A 17311-nucleotide genomic window follows, 5' to 3' on the forward strand; every position below is an offset into this window, starting at 1 on the left:
AAATATATAAGAAAAGAGTGCAAAGAAATACACTTCTAGTGTCCCAAATGCAACGTTGGGTGTGCGTTGGCGACTGTTTCAAAATATATTACACCAAGGACATGTACTTAAACTGCATCACTACAGCAGTGGGCACTAGACAGCCAACTCAATTTATGTTGATGTCCTTACTTCACAGTACTTCTGTAGTCAAGTGCAAAAAGTCTTGTAGAATTAACAAGAACCCCATTCATACAGCTGCCATTGCAATATGAATAGTTGTGCATTGTGATAATTTGAACTGCAGTATGAAAATACTGTCTATGATACAGTTGTGTCAGGTCACAGTGTGTGACAAAAGATATTAAAGGTCAGTTGACTAAATGGTTCTTGCAGAGTGAAAGATTTTCACTTCAGTTAGACCAATCAACTGATAGAAGGGGGCATGCTCAGCCATTTTTTATTTGATAAGTTTCAAGTCAGTCGCCAGTTTTGACTTTTATGTTAAAAGGGGCTTAATACTAAAAACTTTCAGAACTGCTGTTCCAGGTATTTCAGCTGACATCCTCTTCTCCATAAATGTGGCCAACTCACAATATTTTTGTTTTATTCCTGCATTTACTCAAAATCTGCTAAATTTGGATGGCTCCTAATGCTAAATAGTGTCGTAAACTGTTCTATGATTTTTCAGGTAACACAGATGTAACACTCACAAAAATGGTGCTAGTGAGTGGTGACATGTTGTATAACTGCACAAAAGAGTAAGAATTTTACCATACTCTGTATACATGACAATAATGCAAATTAATAAAAGGATAAGTGTCTGTGTGTCTGTCTGGCTGCTATATCTCTGTCATTGCAATAGATGGTGCATCACAAACATCAACACTGCTTACTGTATGAATCCCATACCAAATGGCATATAACAGAGACACATGCATTTCATGGTGCACTGCAAACTTAGATAGATAGATAGATAGATAGATAGATAGATAGATAGATAGATAGATAGATAGATAGATAGATAGATAGATAGATAGATAGATAGATAGATAGATAGATAGATCTTTATTTGTCCCCGGAGGAAATTATACCTCTTGTAGAAGCTCTTTAAAAATAATTATATAAATAAGTACATAAAAAAATAAATAAATATACACACGCACTTTGGTGTGAACAAAGAAGAAAATTAAAAAGAAAGAAAACTTGTGACTGGTTGTCACAGTCACGGTGAGGCATTATACAGACATCTTGCTGTTAGTGTAAAGGAGCCCCAGTAGCATTTCCTGTCACACTTCTGCTGAATAAGTCATTGGATGAAAGTCTTCAGTGTTAGTGTGTCAGAGAGAGGATGTGCAGCATTGTTCATAATGGCACTCAGTTTTGTTTTAAGTCTCTTCTTTGCTACAACCTCCAGGGGGTTCAGAGTGTGTCCTAGAACTGAATCTGCCTTCTTAATCAGCTTATTTGATGCTACCAGCCCATCACACTGGCCATCACAGAGTTGTAGAAGATGTGAAGGAAGTCGCTTCCCACATTAAAGGATTGCAGTCTTCTAAGGAAAAAGAACCTGCTCTGCCCTTTCTTATATAGTTCCTCTGTGTTCTGAGATCAGTTCAGCCTGTCATTAATGTGGACCCCCAATTATTTATAGGAATGTGCCACCTCTGTGTCCACTGCTTAAATAATGACTGAACATACAGTCTCTTTGGTGTGACAAAAGTCAGCAACCAATTCTTTGGTTTTGCTGATGTTGATTTGCACCAAGAAACAAAGTTCTCCACCTGACTCCTATACTCTGCCTCACCCCCCTTATCGATACACTCCATAAGTGCAGAATCATCTGAGGATTTCTGCAAGTGATATGACCTGGTGTTATATTTATAGCCAGTGGCATACAGAGTAAAGAAAAAAGGAAACAGGACTGTTCTTTGTGGTGTACCAGTGTTCCTCAAATCCATATCAGATACACAATCCTTGAGTCTCATAAACTGTGCCCCCCCCAACAGTTAATCCATTATCTAGGACACCACAGGCTCCTCAACCTGCATATCTCTGAATTTACCCCTTAACAGGAATGGTTGTATTGTATTGAAGGTACTGGGGAAATCAAAAACATAATCCTCACAGTGCTGCCAGCTTTGTTCATGTGACAATTGGCCTTGTGGAGCAGACAGATAATTGCATCCTCCATTCCAATCTTTGTCTGATAGGCAAATTGCAGTGGATCCAGGTGGTCTACCACAGGAGGACTCATATAGTCTAGGACCAGTCTCTCAAAGGTCTTCATGATGTAAGATGCAAGTGTCACTGGTCTGTAGTAATTAGTTGAAGTGGACCCTGCCTTCTTTGGAACAGGAACAATGCATGATGTCTTCTGCAGCAACAGCACTTTCTGAAGCCTTAGAGACAGGCTGAACAGGTAACAGAGGACAACACAAAGTTGGTCAGCACAGACCTTAAAAACTCAAGGACTGATTCCTTCTTGTCCCTCAGCTTTTCCTGTTTGTAGCTTGTTGAGTTGTCTCCTTACTCTGTCTTCAGTTATGGACAGTCCACGCTGATGATCAGAGTTGGACTTGTCACTAGCCATTCCAGTTGACGTGGTAGGACTTGTTGATGAAGTAGGGATGGTGTGGAGAGACTGGTCATTGAAAGAAGATGGCAGTGGGAGTTAACACTGAGGTCTACATTAATTACTTAGAAGGGTAGTACAGCTAGTAACTCTAAAAACCAACAAGTGATGATCAATTTCCATCTCAAAATGATACCACCAGAACACAGAGCAACAGGTTAGTGTGATAGGTAATGTAAGGTACAAGAAACCCCCCTCCCATTTCTTACCCATTCTAACCTTATACTGTATGTAGTTGAAAAAGTTGCTTTGAGCATCTTTCCAGTCTCTGTAATGAATAAGATGAGTGAGCTCTGGGTAGGCAGTCACAGTGAATGGTGTTATTCAGAGTAAAGTCTTTTAGTTAACACGTACTACAGATATGCTGACAGTTGTACGCTATTTAACTTTGGGACTTTTGCTTGTAAATTTAGCAGTTGTAAGATCAAAATCCCAGACAGTCTTTATCATTCCCAATTAGCATAATATTCAGAAAAGCCATTAGCATTCAATGGTGCGTCTAGACTGCCATTTTCCAACTTCAGTCTGATGAATATCTTATGTTTATAATACAGTGTTGTTAAAGTTATTTGACCCCTTTAAAGTCAGTGACATGTGACATCATAGACATACCCAAGGTTGTGCTGGCCTGAAGTGGCACACTTAGACACGGTACTATTATGGTCAGTAGTATTTCCATGTAATTTCTGGATCATTACAGAGCCATGATGATTCTATCTTGCTATTCTACCGCAATAAATACACACAGACTATGCTTATATTTGCCAAGACCTTCATAATCAAGCTATCAGTTGTTAATCTTTAATATTTAGAATATTACAGTCTTTCCTTCTTTTATATTTGGTGATTTACCAAAGCGAATAGCGTATAAAATCAAATGGCAGGAATAATTAATAGCAATCCACCTCTGAATCTTGGTTGCATAAAGCACCACAGACATTTTCTTGAATTTATGTTTAGTTCTGCTATAGTAAAATATACATAGGTTGCAAAGTCCTTTACAATAACTGGTGATATTGCTTGTACGTTTTGAACTGCAGATAATAAAGAATTTTATATTTGTAATATTTTCAAAAAACAATAATATGGATGTTATAGTGGTTATAATTGCTGCCTGACTCTATCAGGAAACTGTTAACAGGTCAAGGGCTCAGTCACTTGTTTGGGGGGACTTTTCCAATATTTCTTACTTCATTATAGCCTTAAAGTCAACAAGATTATATAACAAATGAGTCACTTTATCTAATCAGTATGTAAAACCAAGCAATGATCTATAAAGATCAGGCATTGCAATGCTTGTTTACACCAATGCATCTTAGAGTTGCCATCGTGAGTGGTTCCTATCACTTTTCAGATATAATGTACCTCAGTTTGGCCACCTCCACTACTGACATACATTTAGTCTCCATTCTCATGACTTCATCTGAAATGTGGCAGATGGTTTTCAAGGACTGAGATGAACCAGGCCCAAGTAGAGTGTCAGAAAGTTCCCTGCAGAAACATTGAAATCTCTTAGATGGTAGAACCATTTCTATACCAACAAAAAGAGCACATGTTTGAATAATTGTTAAAGCACCCATGCAAATGAAACTCAAGGTTTTCCATCCTGCAGCTTGAAGCCACATTAAGACATTACTTTTATCCCTAAAGATGACACAAAATCTGTTTTGAAACCCTGGCCCTTAAAGAGACTACTTCCGAGATGTCAAGCAAACAAGGCAACACATATAACTAATAAAATGTTTTTGGAAGAACAAAATATGAAAAAATCTAAATCAGCACCAAATTACATTTAACCTGCTGAATGTCCTAATGTAGGGAAAATGCACATGGTTTTAAAAAATCATTATATGCCTTACAACAATCCCTAAAAATTAAATTAATAATGAAGGACATATAGTTGAATTTACAAGGCTTTCCTTACTTGATATGTGTTATGTTATGGGTTGTAATATTAATTTTTTATTCAGTATTGTTCATTGTTTGGCATGGTCTTATGCTTCTTTTGTTTTATTGGTTTTCAATTTTTTTAAAAGGTTAAGGAATTATTCATTTTTTTGGCATGTTGTGGCCACCATTTTAAGTTCCTACTTTCAATGCCGTTCTTTCTACTGCATCGCTAGATTTGCATCCCACATTGTCAGGGGTGTGGTTAAAGGGTCGGTGCACTTTCTTATCTGATCTGTGGATTCAAAACCTTACCAGATCTTTTACTAAATACTTTCTTGTAATTCTTTTTTAAGTTCTGACTTATTGCTTCATTTTATGACCTTGATTTTTGCCTTAAGCTCTGGTTTAGTTGTAGTTCTATTGATCTCCCGGCTTTGACCTTTTTTTTTTTGTTTGATCGTGCATCTCCTGGTTTCTCCAAAAAAATCACCCCTCAGTTCTCTATGTGAACATATGTGAGCATATGCCCAAATTAGCTCCTAAAAAGTGAATCAAAATACACTACAGACCTTAAAATGTGAAATGATTAAGTCTAACTTAAAACCAAAGTAAAGAACACAAAAAATTCTTGTAAATACAATAGTTAATATGCAATAAAACACAAGCAATTTAATCTTAGGCGAATAAAATGCCAAAAGCAAACTAGTTTTTCTGAAAAGATCTGCAGAGCTGAATTGTTTTAGACTTACTTAATGTAGCGGGGAAGTGACCACCAATAACACCTGATTATGTGACTATGCCAACTGTATCATGCTCTTATGATATCATCGCATAGTGGCCTTCTTGGATCCTGGACTTAATGTAAGACCCTACTTAGTCAAGCTAAATGATACAATATGAAAAACAACAACACATAAATAAATAAACAATCCACAAAATTCACAAAGCAAAATCAACATGAAATACACGCTACTAGAAGTCACCTGACAATTGATTCTAATACCTGGCTACATTGTTCACTCCTTATTTCATGCATTTTAAATGTACAGTGATAGTCCAAGGAGATCTTCTCACCCACTGTGTGATGTCTTTATGTGGTTCCACCTTTCAGCAGGGCATTGCTCAACTCACACAACTATTGCAGTATATCATCTCCCTTTTCAGATGTCAGTTGTTTATGGAGACACAAAAGACACCCTCATTATCTTCTGGAATTTGCACTGAGCAATGAACTAAGGGTGGCTTTAGATTCCTGTACTTCTGGAATGATCCTTTAATGCAGAGAGATGGTATCACTGTCCTGCTCCATGCAACCAATTCAGTCCTTGGTATTGTTACACTTTGTCCACCATAAAGGTATCTCACATTTCTGACACTGTTTTCCACTAATCGCTGTATATTGTAATATGGGTCCACAGCTCTTCCATCAAAGGCCGTTTTGTTTTAAATAAATAATCACTGCGCTCGTGGCTTAGCGAGGGGGCGTGGTAGCTATAGCGAGCCGCAGGGCGATCTGCGGTGTGGGCGTTTCTCACCTAAGTGCACAGGTGGGAAACTGCCCACATCCGTGATGGTTCCTGTGGCTAATGGGCTGCAGCTGCCATGTCCTCACCGCATATATAGAGAAGCGCGAGCAGGTTAAAAAGAAAAAAGAAGTAAAAGGAAGGAAAGAGAGAATGGGAGGTAGCAGGAAGCAGGTGGAGAAAGCCGGTGTGAGGAAGGAGAGCGAGCGAGCGAGAGCAGGCTCGTATTAGAGAAAGCAGGCAGCTGGGAAGAGAGCCCACGTGGGGAGTGTTTGGCCGACACTCAGTGGGGTTGAGAAAGCGGTCGCTCCAGCTGAGCGACTAAGTAGCTGGAGTGACCAGTGGAGGAATCGACTTGACTGTAGAAGGAGCGGGAGTCGAGAAGGCTTTGGGCTGGTGTAGCCCCAGCGTGAGCGCCTTGGCCGCTGGGAAATAACCCAAGTCTTGGTCCGGTTGGGAGCCCGACGAAGCCAAGGGTCGGAGGGCTACTGGACCTGAATGAAAGGCAGCTGTTCCTGCAGGTAGGCAACTCTCCTGTCGAGCAGCCCAGATGGGAGTAGCAGGGGAGCCACCATGTTTTAAAGGAAGAAACCGGGCTTTGTAATTTTAAAGGATTGCTTCTTGTAGGATTTTTAATCTTGTTATACGTAGAAGATGTTTCTATTTATTGATCTTAACCTCCACATATTTTATGGATTATTTATTTATTGAACTTTGCACTTTGGATTTATTTGAATAAAAGCACTTTGCACTTTTAAACCATCCCCTTGCTCATTGTTATTGCCTCACTGTCTAGCTCATCGGTGACATTACCGACGGTGTTGGGTTCAAGAGCTCCCTAACAGCCGATGGGAGCATGGAGCAGAACCCACATCGTCACAACTATATAGAGCAATATGACCACACCAGATATAGGAATCTATCTATCTATCTATCTATCTATCTATCTATCTATCTATCTATCTATCTATCTATCTATCTATCTATCTATCTATCTATCTATCTATCTATCTATCTATCTATCTATCTATCTATCTATCTATCTATCTATCTATGTCTTATTTTGCAAGTCCTCCAGCAATAGACAAGAATACACAATAATAAACTAAAAACACTCAGGTGAAAAAGAAATGCAAAAACAAACAAAAGTATGAGTGCACATGTAAATAAATAAATGATTCAATGTAAGCTCTGCAGGTATATGGTTTCAAGATGGCCTTCCATCCTCCAGACACAAGCTAGCCTGCAGTGCTGAGGGTAGGGACAGTGGATGAGTTCATTTTTACAAGCCTGATGGCATAATGGAAAGAACTGTCTTTTGGCCTTGATGTTCTAGCTGTTACAGTTAGGTCCATAAATATTTGACAACTTTTTTCTAATTTTGGCTCTGTACATTACCACAATGAATTTTAAATGAAACAACTCAGATGCAGTTGAAGTGCAGACTTTCAGCTTTAATTCAGTGGGTGAACAAAACAATTGCATAAAAATGTGAGGCAACTAAAGCATTTTTTTAACACAATCCTTTCATTTCAGGGGCTCAAAAGTAATTGGACAATTGACTCAAAGGCTATTTCATTGGCAGGTGTGGGCAAGTCCGTCGTTACGTCATTATCAATTAAGCAGATAAAAGGCCTGGAGTTGATTTGAGGTGTGATGCTTGCATGTGGAAGATTTTGCTGTGAACAGACAACATGCGGTCAAAGGAGCTCTCCATGCACGTGAAAGAAGCCATCCTTAAGCTGCGAAAACAGAAAAAACCCATCTGAGAAATTGCTACAATATTACAAGTGGCAAAATCTACAGTTTGGTACATCCTGAGAAAGAAAGCAAGCACTGGTGAACTCAGCAACGCAAAAAGACCTGGATGTCCATGGAAGACAACAGTGGTGGATGATCGCAGAATCATTTCCATGGTGAAGAGAAACCCCTTCACAACAGCCAACCAAGTGAACAACACTCTCCAGGGGGTAGGCGTATCGATCTCCAAGTCTACCAAAAAGAGACTGCATGAAAGTAAATACAGAGGGTGCACTGCAAGGCGCAAGCCACTCATAAGCCTCAAGAATAGAAAGGCTGGATTGGACTTTGCTAAAGAACATCTAAAAAAGCCAGCACAGTTCTGGAAAAACATTCTTTGGACAGATGAAACCAAGATCAACCTCTACCAGAATGATGGCAAGAAAAAAGTATGGAGAAGGTGTGGAACAGCTCATTATCCAAAGCATACCACATCATCTGTAAAACACGGTGGAGGCAGTGTGATGGCTTGGGCGTGCATGGCTGCCAGTGGCACTGGGACACTAGTGTTTATTGATGATGTGACACAGGACAGAAGCAGCCGAATGAATTCTGAGGTGTTCAGAGACGTACTGTCTGCTCAAATCCAGCTAAATGCAGTCAAATTGATTGAGCAGCGTTTCATGATACAAATGGACAATGACCCAAAACATACAGCCAAAGCAACCCAGGAGTTTATTAAAGCAAAGAAGTGGAAAATTCTTGAATGGCCAAGTCAGTCACCTGATCTTAACCCAATTGAGCATGCATTTCACTTGTTGAAGACTAAACTTCAGACAGAAAGGCCCACAAACAAACAGCAACTGAAAGCCGCTGCATTAAAGGCCTGGCAGAACATTAAAAAGGAGGAAACCCAGCATCTGGTGATGTCCATGAGTTCAAGACTTCAGGCTGTCATTGCCAGCAAAGGGTTTTCAACCAAGTATTAGAAATGAACATTTTATGTCCAGTTATTTAATTTGTCCAATTACTTTTAAGCCCCTGAAATGAAGGGATTGTGTTAAAAAAATGCTTTAGTTGCCTCACATTTTTATGCAATTGTTTTGTTCACCCCAATGAATTAAAGCTGAAAGTCTGCACTTCAACTGCATCTGAGTTGTTTTATTTAAAATTCATTGTGGTAATGTACAAAACTAAAATTAGAAAAAAGTTGTCTCTGTCCAAATATTATTTATGGACCTAACTCTGTCTATCTATCTATCTATCTATCTATCTATCTATCTATCTATCTATCTATCTATCTATCTATCTATCTATCTATCTATCTACTTCTAATTCATACAGCACCTTCCATGTATTTCTGTCTATATTCATTTTATATAGCACCTTTATCCATTTATCTTCAGTATGCAAATACATCATAAACATCACATGCCATCATGTTTATCATATTTGAATAATTCATTTTTGTCCAATTAGAACTCATTTTATAAATCCCTTTTTTATAAACCATGTTTGCTATGGGTTTTTCTTTACTTAAACCCACTAATACAGCAGAAATTACCCTGAATTAAGAGTCCTGTTGAAATTAATCCAGCAATACTCTAGGCACACATTGACTTTTTCAATTTGAGCTAAATAACTGAAACCGCAAATGTTAAAATCATTATCTTTTTCAGTAATTACACACAATATCAATAAGGAAGAAAGATAATGTACATTTATGAGAAGAATGTTGTTGGGACATGCCTGGATTCCTGTAATGAGACTCAATTGGGCACTCACACTGGTCTGCAGCCTTTTGTTTTTGTCTTTAGATACTTACTTTGATGCATCTGTAGATACATGTTCTCTCTCTACTTAGGATGTTCATTTCTGTTCCGTTTGGGGAGTTTGTTGGCCTCTACTGTAGAAATGCACAAAGCCACACTTGCAGGATTTCTTCACATTAATAAAAATGTGGCTACAACCAAAATCAGCAATTTGTAAGTAACAGAATGATAATAACTAAATAAACAAAATTCTTGATTGCAATAAATTCCCCAACAGATGAGAGGAAATTTTTTTTAAGGAATGGATATTTGAGCCAAAGATAATTTGTGACTTTTGGCCTAAAGATTGTTTCGAGATAATTTGGACAGTAGTATATAAATGTTCCCAGTGTTGTGGAAAAATGTTGACCTTTGAAATACAGACGGTTAAAGAGGTTATAAATTATGAAAAATAAGCATTAATTTGTCGTTGCAGTTATAGTATAATGTATGGTTACCTCACCATTGTCCACTAGATGGCATTAGATCATCTTTGCTGAACTCGAGCTAAACAGGGATTATGCACAGGCTTGGTATACCACCTCAGTTTAAACTTTTATTTTCAGAAATAGAATTACAGTGTTTAAAGAACTGAATTGTTAACACTACTAAGGTGGTACCAGTTTGTTTCATGGAGTTATGTTTTCATTTGAAATTAAATCTTTCTATTGTCATTTCAAGACAGTTACTTCTTTTGCATGTTCTATAAATAAGTGTCTGCGTGTTATCATACATGAGGCGGTTTAACATATCTGCAAGCCTAAACTAAAAAAAAAAATTACTGTGAATAAAAAAATTAAGGTTGTCATCTCCCCCACATGCCAAATACTTGTGTGCTAAGTTGATCAACGATTTACTGTTTAGAGTAAATGTGTCTTGAGATTGATTGGTTTTTGTTCTTCAGTTTCAATGCCCATTTGTGGATCTCTCACTTTAAGAACATCCTGCCAAGCACTTGGATGATCTGTGCTTTTACAACAAAATGTGTGCACAGATTTGAATCCAGTGCCATTCGCCACACAGGCTGGTACAAGCTGCTGACAACAAAGACCTTTTTGACAAATATATGGAGTGTGAAGTGCAAATAAGGTGAGTAGAAGTTCTGCATGAATGAAAAAAGTGCCCTCATATGGAAACATAGTTGTCTTTTCAAATTACTGTACTGTGAAATCCCAACAGTTACATTCTCAGCACAACAGGTTGTTCACGCATGTGATTAGCACGCAATCCTGAAAGTAGTCATCACCCTTAATGACTGCTTTGTATGGTCGTATTCAGTGCCAGCAATGATTTGTTTTAACCATAATCAAGTACAGCCTGAATGATCCTGTGTGGTATGATCAACGTGATTCTAAGAAATGCAAGTAGTTAGTATCGCACTTGAAGTATTGTATTCCACCCAAACAAATAAACCTAGCAAAATAGCTGAAAATGCAAGCCAGATATAAATGTGAAACAAAAAAACTAATCTGATCTACATTGTCTGAATTAACTTTAGAACTTTAAGAAGCAAACAAAACAGTTCTTAAGATTTCACACACACACACACATACTAAATATATTAATATATACAGTATATGATACAGTACTAGTCATCAGATTACACTGAAGATGGGTGGGCCTGGATACTTGTTTGACAGCAGACTGTCACAAAGGTACTCTGAGTTCTGCATTCCATAGAGAAAAGTCAAGATCACCTTACAAGCTCGGGTAGCTTTAATGATGTAGACAGGGACTCTTAGAGCAGGGAACAGATAGAAGCTCTTGCAGAAGACTTGGCCTCCAGTGAATTCTGGAAAGAGATGTGGAAGACAAGCATGACAGTAGAAAACGATTACTGGAATAGTAATGTGACATAAGGGACAGCACAAGAATAGATGTGCCTAGTTGCTAGTTAGTGTCTCTGCTGGTTAAAGAGGGGTTTCACTAAGCCATAGCTGCCTAAAGGAACTACTTCTCAGAATATGATCTCTCAATGTTAAATAAACATTCCCGTTCTTGGGCCTACCTGTCTTTAGGTGTGTGTCTTGGTTTTTCCATCTTGGTGGTTGTTATATGATATAGGTCTGTTGGTCCTGACCAAAATTACATCTGACCTCATCTGATGTGAGCAGTTAATGTGAGGAAACCCACCAACATCCCAGAGTTGATGCTGTTCTATACGGAGGAATGGGCTAAAATTCCTCCAAGCCGGTGTGCAGGACTGATCAACAGTTACCGGAAACGTTTAGCTGCAGTTATTGCTGCAAAGGGGGGTCACACCAGATACTGAAAGCAAAGGTTCACATGCTTTTGCCACTCACAAATATGTAATATTCGATCATTTTCCTCAATAAATAAATGACCAGGTATAATATATTTGTCTCATTTGTTTAAGTGGTTTCTCTTTATCTACTTTTAGGACTTGAGTGAAAATCTGATGATGTTTTAGGTCATATTTATGCAGAAATATAGAAAATTCTAAAGGGTTCACAAACTTTCAAGCACAACTGTACAATCTCTCATTCATTAATACATGGATTTCTGTTACATTATTCTGGAACAAGAATTTAGAACAATCTACTGAAGCTTGGAAGCTATCTGACTAAGCCACCATCCATTCAGTGTATAACCATTATGTTTTATTACTGTACATCCATCCATCCATCCATTATCCAACCCGCTATATCCTAACTACAGGGTCACGGGGGTCTGCTGGAGCCAATCCCAGCCACACAGGGTGCAAGGCAGGAAACAAACCGCCAATGTCTTTGGACTGTGGGAGGAAACCGGAGTACCCGGAGGAAACCCACACAGACACAGGGAGAACATGCAAACTCCACGCAGGGAGGACCCGGGAAGCGAACCCGGGTCTCCTAACTGCGAGGCAGCAGCGCTACCCACAGTGCCGCCCATTACTTTACATCTCACCCTAAATATAAAAGACCATTTAAGAGTAATAACAACTTGTTCATCCAACCTCTGTGTAGTCTGCCGAGATCGCCATCACTTGACTATGTTTTCAGTACCATCCCTAAAACCTGAACACCCAAATGGATGCCAATGCAGCATGCCTAAACAGCCTCTCTTTCCCAATATAGATACTTTAGCTTTTATAAAAACTCACAAGAATTGACAACAAAACAATGTAAGCATGGGGGGCTCAGTAAATCAGAACTTGTGGCCATGTCAAGGGGATTAAATAAAAACTGTTTATGTGATATAGTGAAACATTAACTCATTGCCCGGGAGAAAGTTATGACTCAATTTAGGAATGTAGAATGTTGCAGCTAAACATAAAATGTAGATAGTTGAACATTTACCAGGGAGATGTGCAGAAATAGTTATGGAATATTGGTCACTTTTCAAAACTGGAGCTAATAATTAGTTGTTCACACAAAGTCACTATATACAAGAAAGGGGAACCTGTTGAACTCTTTCTCTTTTGAGATAGACAACCATAAGCTACAGTGTGTTGAAGAAAAGATGGAATCCCTTGAGATGTCAATCCAATAGCTCCTTGCCAGATAAAGGCATTTCAGGGATCAGAAAGCTTGCCTCTTAGAAACTTCCTTGGTGTCTGGGATCGATAAGGCTACTTCAGCTCTGCATGGTGCCACTCGTACCCCAGGCTAAATTAGCTTTACTCAGAGTCCAGTTCTAGACAACAACATCGAAGGTGGAATCTGACAGCTTCCTCAAGTGAGGGCCCAAATCCGGAACTCCCCTGCTTACTCAAGCAGCCATCACCACTCAAAACTGCTTTGACCCTCTCCGCTTTCCTGCTATGCTGGCAGACAGTGGTGATGTTGTTGTTATGAAAGACTCAATTATGTGCCTCCTGAACTTCCAGTTATCAAATCATAAAACTTTTGTGTTTTATTTTACTGGTACACAAGTTAAAGATGTGAAAAGAAAATCCTTGACAGTCCTTGAGAAGCATCAAATGCAGAACTATTGGAACAATTGTATTTCACCCTGGCATCAACAACATTCAACATCAACAGTTAGAACTGTGAAGTACAGTATGTCAGGTGCACTTCCCATGTTAAGAAGATCGGATGAAGCCTATAGTTGGCTACTGGCTTTAACACCTGGATGTGAGCCTTCTGTGAGAAGCAAAACATCAGCCTTGTGGACAACTGGGATCTTTTCTGGGAGAGACCATTTTTCTTCAGACATGATGGCCTGCATCCAGCATATTCGGCACTCAGGTCCACTCCAACAGTATCTCAAAGTTAATTTGTCGTTCTTGCTTTAGTCCAAATGGTAACTATAAACCTGTATGAGGATATTATACTTCTACATTAGATTTACCTATAGATGTGCACTATATAAGCATTATAATGATAGACCATAGTTTAACTAAATGGTCCTGACAAAGCACTGTAAATGAAAATAACTTAATTACCATTTCAAACTGCCATAACACTCTAATACAGCTGTGCTCTACCGAGACCTTAAATGTTTCTTTAATAAATATTACAGCATTAACCAGTAAGTCCTTTTACATTAACAGTCTTATCAATAATAGGAAAATAGACTTTCTTACTCTGAGTGAAATGTGGCTTAGTAGCGAAAGCATGGCAGTTTTAATTGAAGCAATTAATACATTTTGTTAATTCTGTTCACCAAGATAAGGAAGTCAGTGGTTTTGCAAGTATTTTCTTGAGCCAATTAAACTGTAACACATACCAGTTTTGGTACTTTTGTGTCTTTCAATTATCTTGCTATCTTTATTCAAAGAATATTATTATCATGGATCTCTTTTATGAATTGTTTACAGACTGCCAAAATATAATACGTCTTTTATCAAGGAATTGTCTGACTTAGTATCTATAATACTTACTAATTGTGACAGGCTCTTAATTGTAGGCAATTTCAGTTTTCATATGGCTAACCAGTGTGATCATAAAGCAAGAGAATTTATGAACGTACTACACTCTTAGCCAACATGTCAGTAATCCTACACAAAAGGGAGGACACACACTGAATTTAGTAATTTGAAAAGAGCTAAAAATTGATGTGAGGAAGGTCATAAATATTGGTATATCTGACCATTTTTGCATTTTAGAAATACTGGTAACTAGAACTAAAAAGAAGCATATTGGTCAAAAACACTATGTTAATGCATCAGCAGCCTCTATATTTGCTAATATTCTAATTAATCAGTCCGAATTTAGAGCTTGTCCTAACATAGCTTGCATTGTAAGCAGTATAGTGGAGCATTTGAATGCTAAGGTCAAGGCTGCAGCTGACATAAGGGCCCCTGCAACACTGTTAATAAATACTCAAGCACTAGAATACCTTGGAGGATTTCACTGAGTGTCTGAACTCAAGAGAAGATACTTCATAGATGTGTGTAAATGGAGGAAAACTAAACTAACAGCCTACTATGAAATATTGAAGGTACAAATAATTGAATATAACAATCCTGTTTCTCTAAAAGAATAAATGACAGTGGCAGACATCCAATCATCATTTTCTAAACTGAGCTTGCTCAATGGAACCTGTCCTGAAAATTCCAGGAAAACCTGTGAGGCTTTTGCAGCATTTTTAAACACAAAATAAATGATATCCAAATCTAATCCTGTTGAACCTCAGCATGTTCTTTTTAGTGTATTAAATTCCTTCACTCACATAGGTTTACTTAGATACTGTAGAGTAATTGTTCAACTTAAACCCTCTACTTACATCCTTGACCCAATCCCAGCAGGCTTTTTTTAAGAAGTCTCCAATGTGCTAGTCGATAGTGTTTTTGACATAGCTATCTCATCATTAAATGCGGGCACTTTCCTAGATTGGCTAAACACTGCAGTAGTTGAACCCCTGCTCAAAAAAAATCTAATTTCCTCTGCCTTCGACAGCTTTAGACCAATTTCTAATCTATCTAAAATTCTATTTAAAGCAGTTTTTTAGCAGTTAATTACCGTATTTTTTGCACTATAAGACACACCTGACCATAAGACGCACCTAGGTTTAGAGGAGGAAAACAGGAAAAAAAATATTCTGAACCAAATGGTGTACTAATATATTTAATAAAATATAGCAGAATAATATTTCAACCATGTAAAGTCAGCAACGGTATTAAGAACCATCAGCAACACATTTCTTTCACTATCTTCAAATTAGAAACTTTGTCAAACAGAACCTTCCCGATTTTCCGCATCTCCCACCTTCCTGTATGCTGGAAAAAATATTGCTCAGTCTCGAGGACTCAGACAGCATTTCTGCAATATATAAAAATATTTTACAGTCCCTCTCTTTCAAAGATCCAAGAGGACAATGGGAAAAGGATGCAGAGAATTCATTTGAGCTCCATATGCGCAAAGCATACAATTATTCAACTCAAAATTATATATCGAGCACATCTGTCTCGCTTGAAATTGTCCAAAATGTTTCCAGGACAAGATCCAACCTGTGAACACTGCAATGAAGCTCCTGCCTCACTGGGTCACATGTTTTGGGCCTGCACCAAATTAACATCATTCTGAACAAAAATTTTGAAGTGCCTTTCAGACAGCCTTGGTGTCACAATCCCTCCTAACCCACTAACAGCTGTGTTTGGTGTTCTTCCAGATGGGCTTAAAGTGGAGAAGGACAAACAAACTGTGATTGCCTTTACTACACTATTGGCACGCAGACTTATTTTGCTAAACTGGAAGAATCCTAACTCTCCTCTTTAAAGTCAGTGGGTAACTGATGTTTTATATTATTTGAAATTGGAAAAAATCAAATTCTCACTTAGAGGATCTGTGCAGAACTTTTTCAAAACCTGGCAGGATCTAATCAATAATATTTTAGAATAAGCTCTTAAAGCACTGAGGAAGTAGATTCTCTCCCCATTTCTTTTTCTTCTCCATTTATCTGTATCTGCCTAATAAACTCATCAATTTATTTATTTTTACTATTTTTAAGTTTTAGTCCATTGGTCATGCTCTCTTTCTCAGGGGTGGGGGTTGATTGGTTTTCAATCCTATTTTTTTTTTGTAAAAATTGATGTATTTGTATGGAATGATTACAATTAAATCAATAAAATTATAAAGAAGAACCATCATCACTGTCATTAACAAATGAGGAGAGATTTTAAGGTTCAAGCACTCTTCTAGTTTTCTGGAAACCCCAAGAACTCCTCATTGCTAGTGTCAGAATTTATGAAGCTCAGTTGCTCACAATCACTGATATCACTTTCTTCGCTATCTTCATATATGATACTATCTTCAGTTCCATCTAAGGCTTTGCTAATGGCAGCTTCCACCTGCAGCTATAGACTCTTCAGTACGTGAGTGACTCTCCACGGTAATGTTTAGATCTGGATGGTGCATGTACCCAAAACAATAACATTTATATGTTACTTACATAAAAGCCAGATCGAATGTTATTTACCTTGATTTATTTACTTACTTCCTACAGCGTAAAGTCATAAGTAGACTGCAGAGCTTCCTGTGTTTGATCAACACGGGCATGCTCAAAAAATACACGTGTAATGCCACGAAAAGTGCACACTGACAATTCAGTTCTTAAGCAATAGTACAAGAATGCAGTCAGACTTCTTTTTTTGGCACATACAACGTCCAGATCTAAACACTAGTGTAGAGAGTCGCTAGTGTACTGAAGAGTCTATAGCTGCCGTCGCTGTACTTTGTATATAAGAGCCAGATTGAATGTTATTTACCTTGATTTATTTACTTATCTTCCTATAACGTAAAGTCACAAGTAGACTGCAGAGCTTCCCGTGTACATATACAAAGTAC

Source organism: Erpetoichthys calabaricus, chromosome 2, assembly GCF_900747795.2.
Source record: "Erpetoichthys calabaricus chromosome 2, fErpCal1.3, whole genome shotgun sequence".
NCBI lineage: Eukaryota > Metazoa > Chordata > Cladistia > Polypteriformes > Polypteridae > Erpetoichthys > Erpetoichthys calabaricus.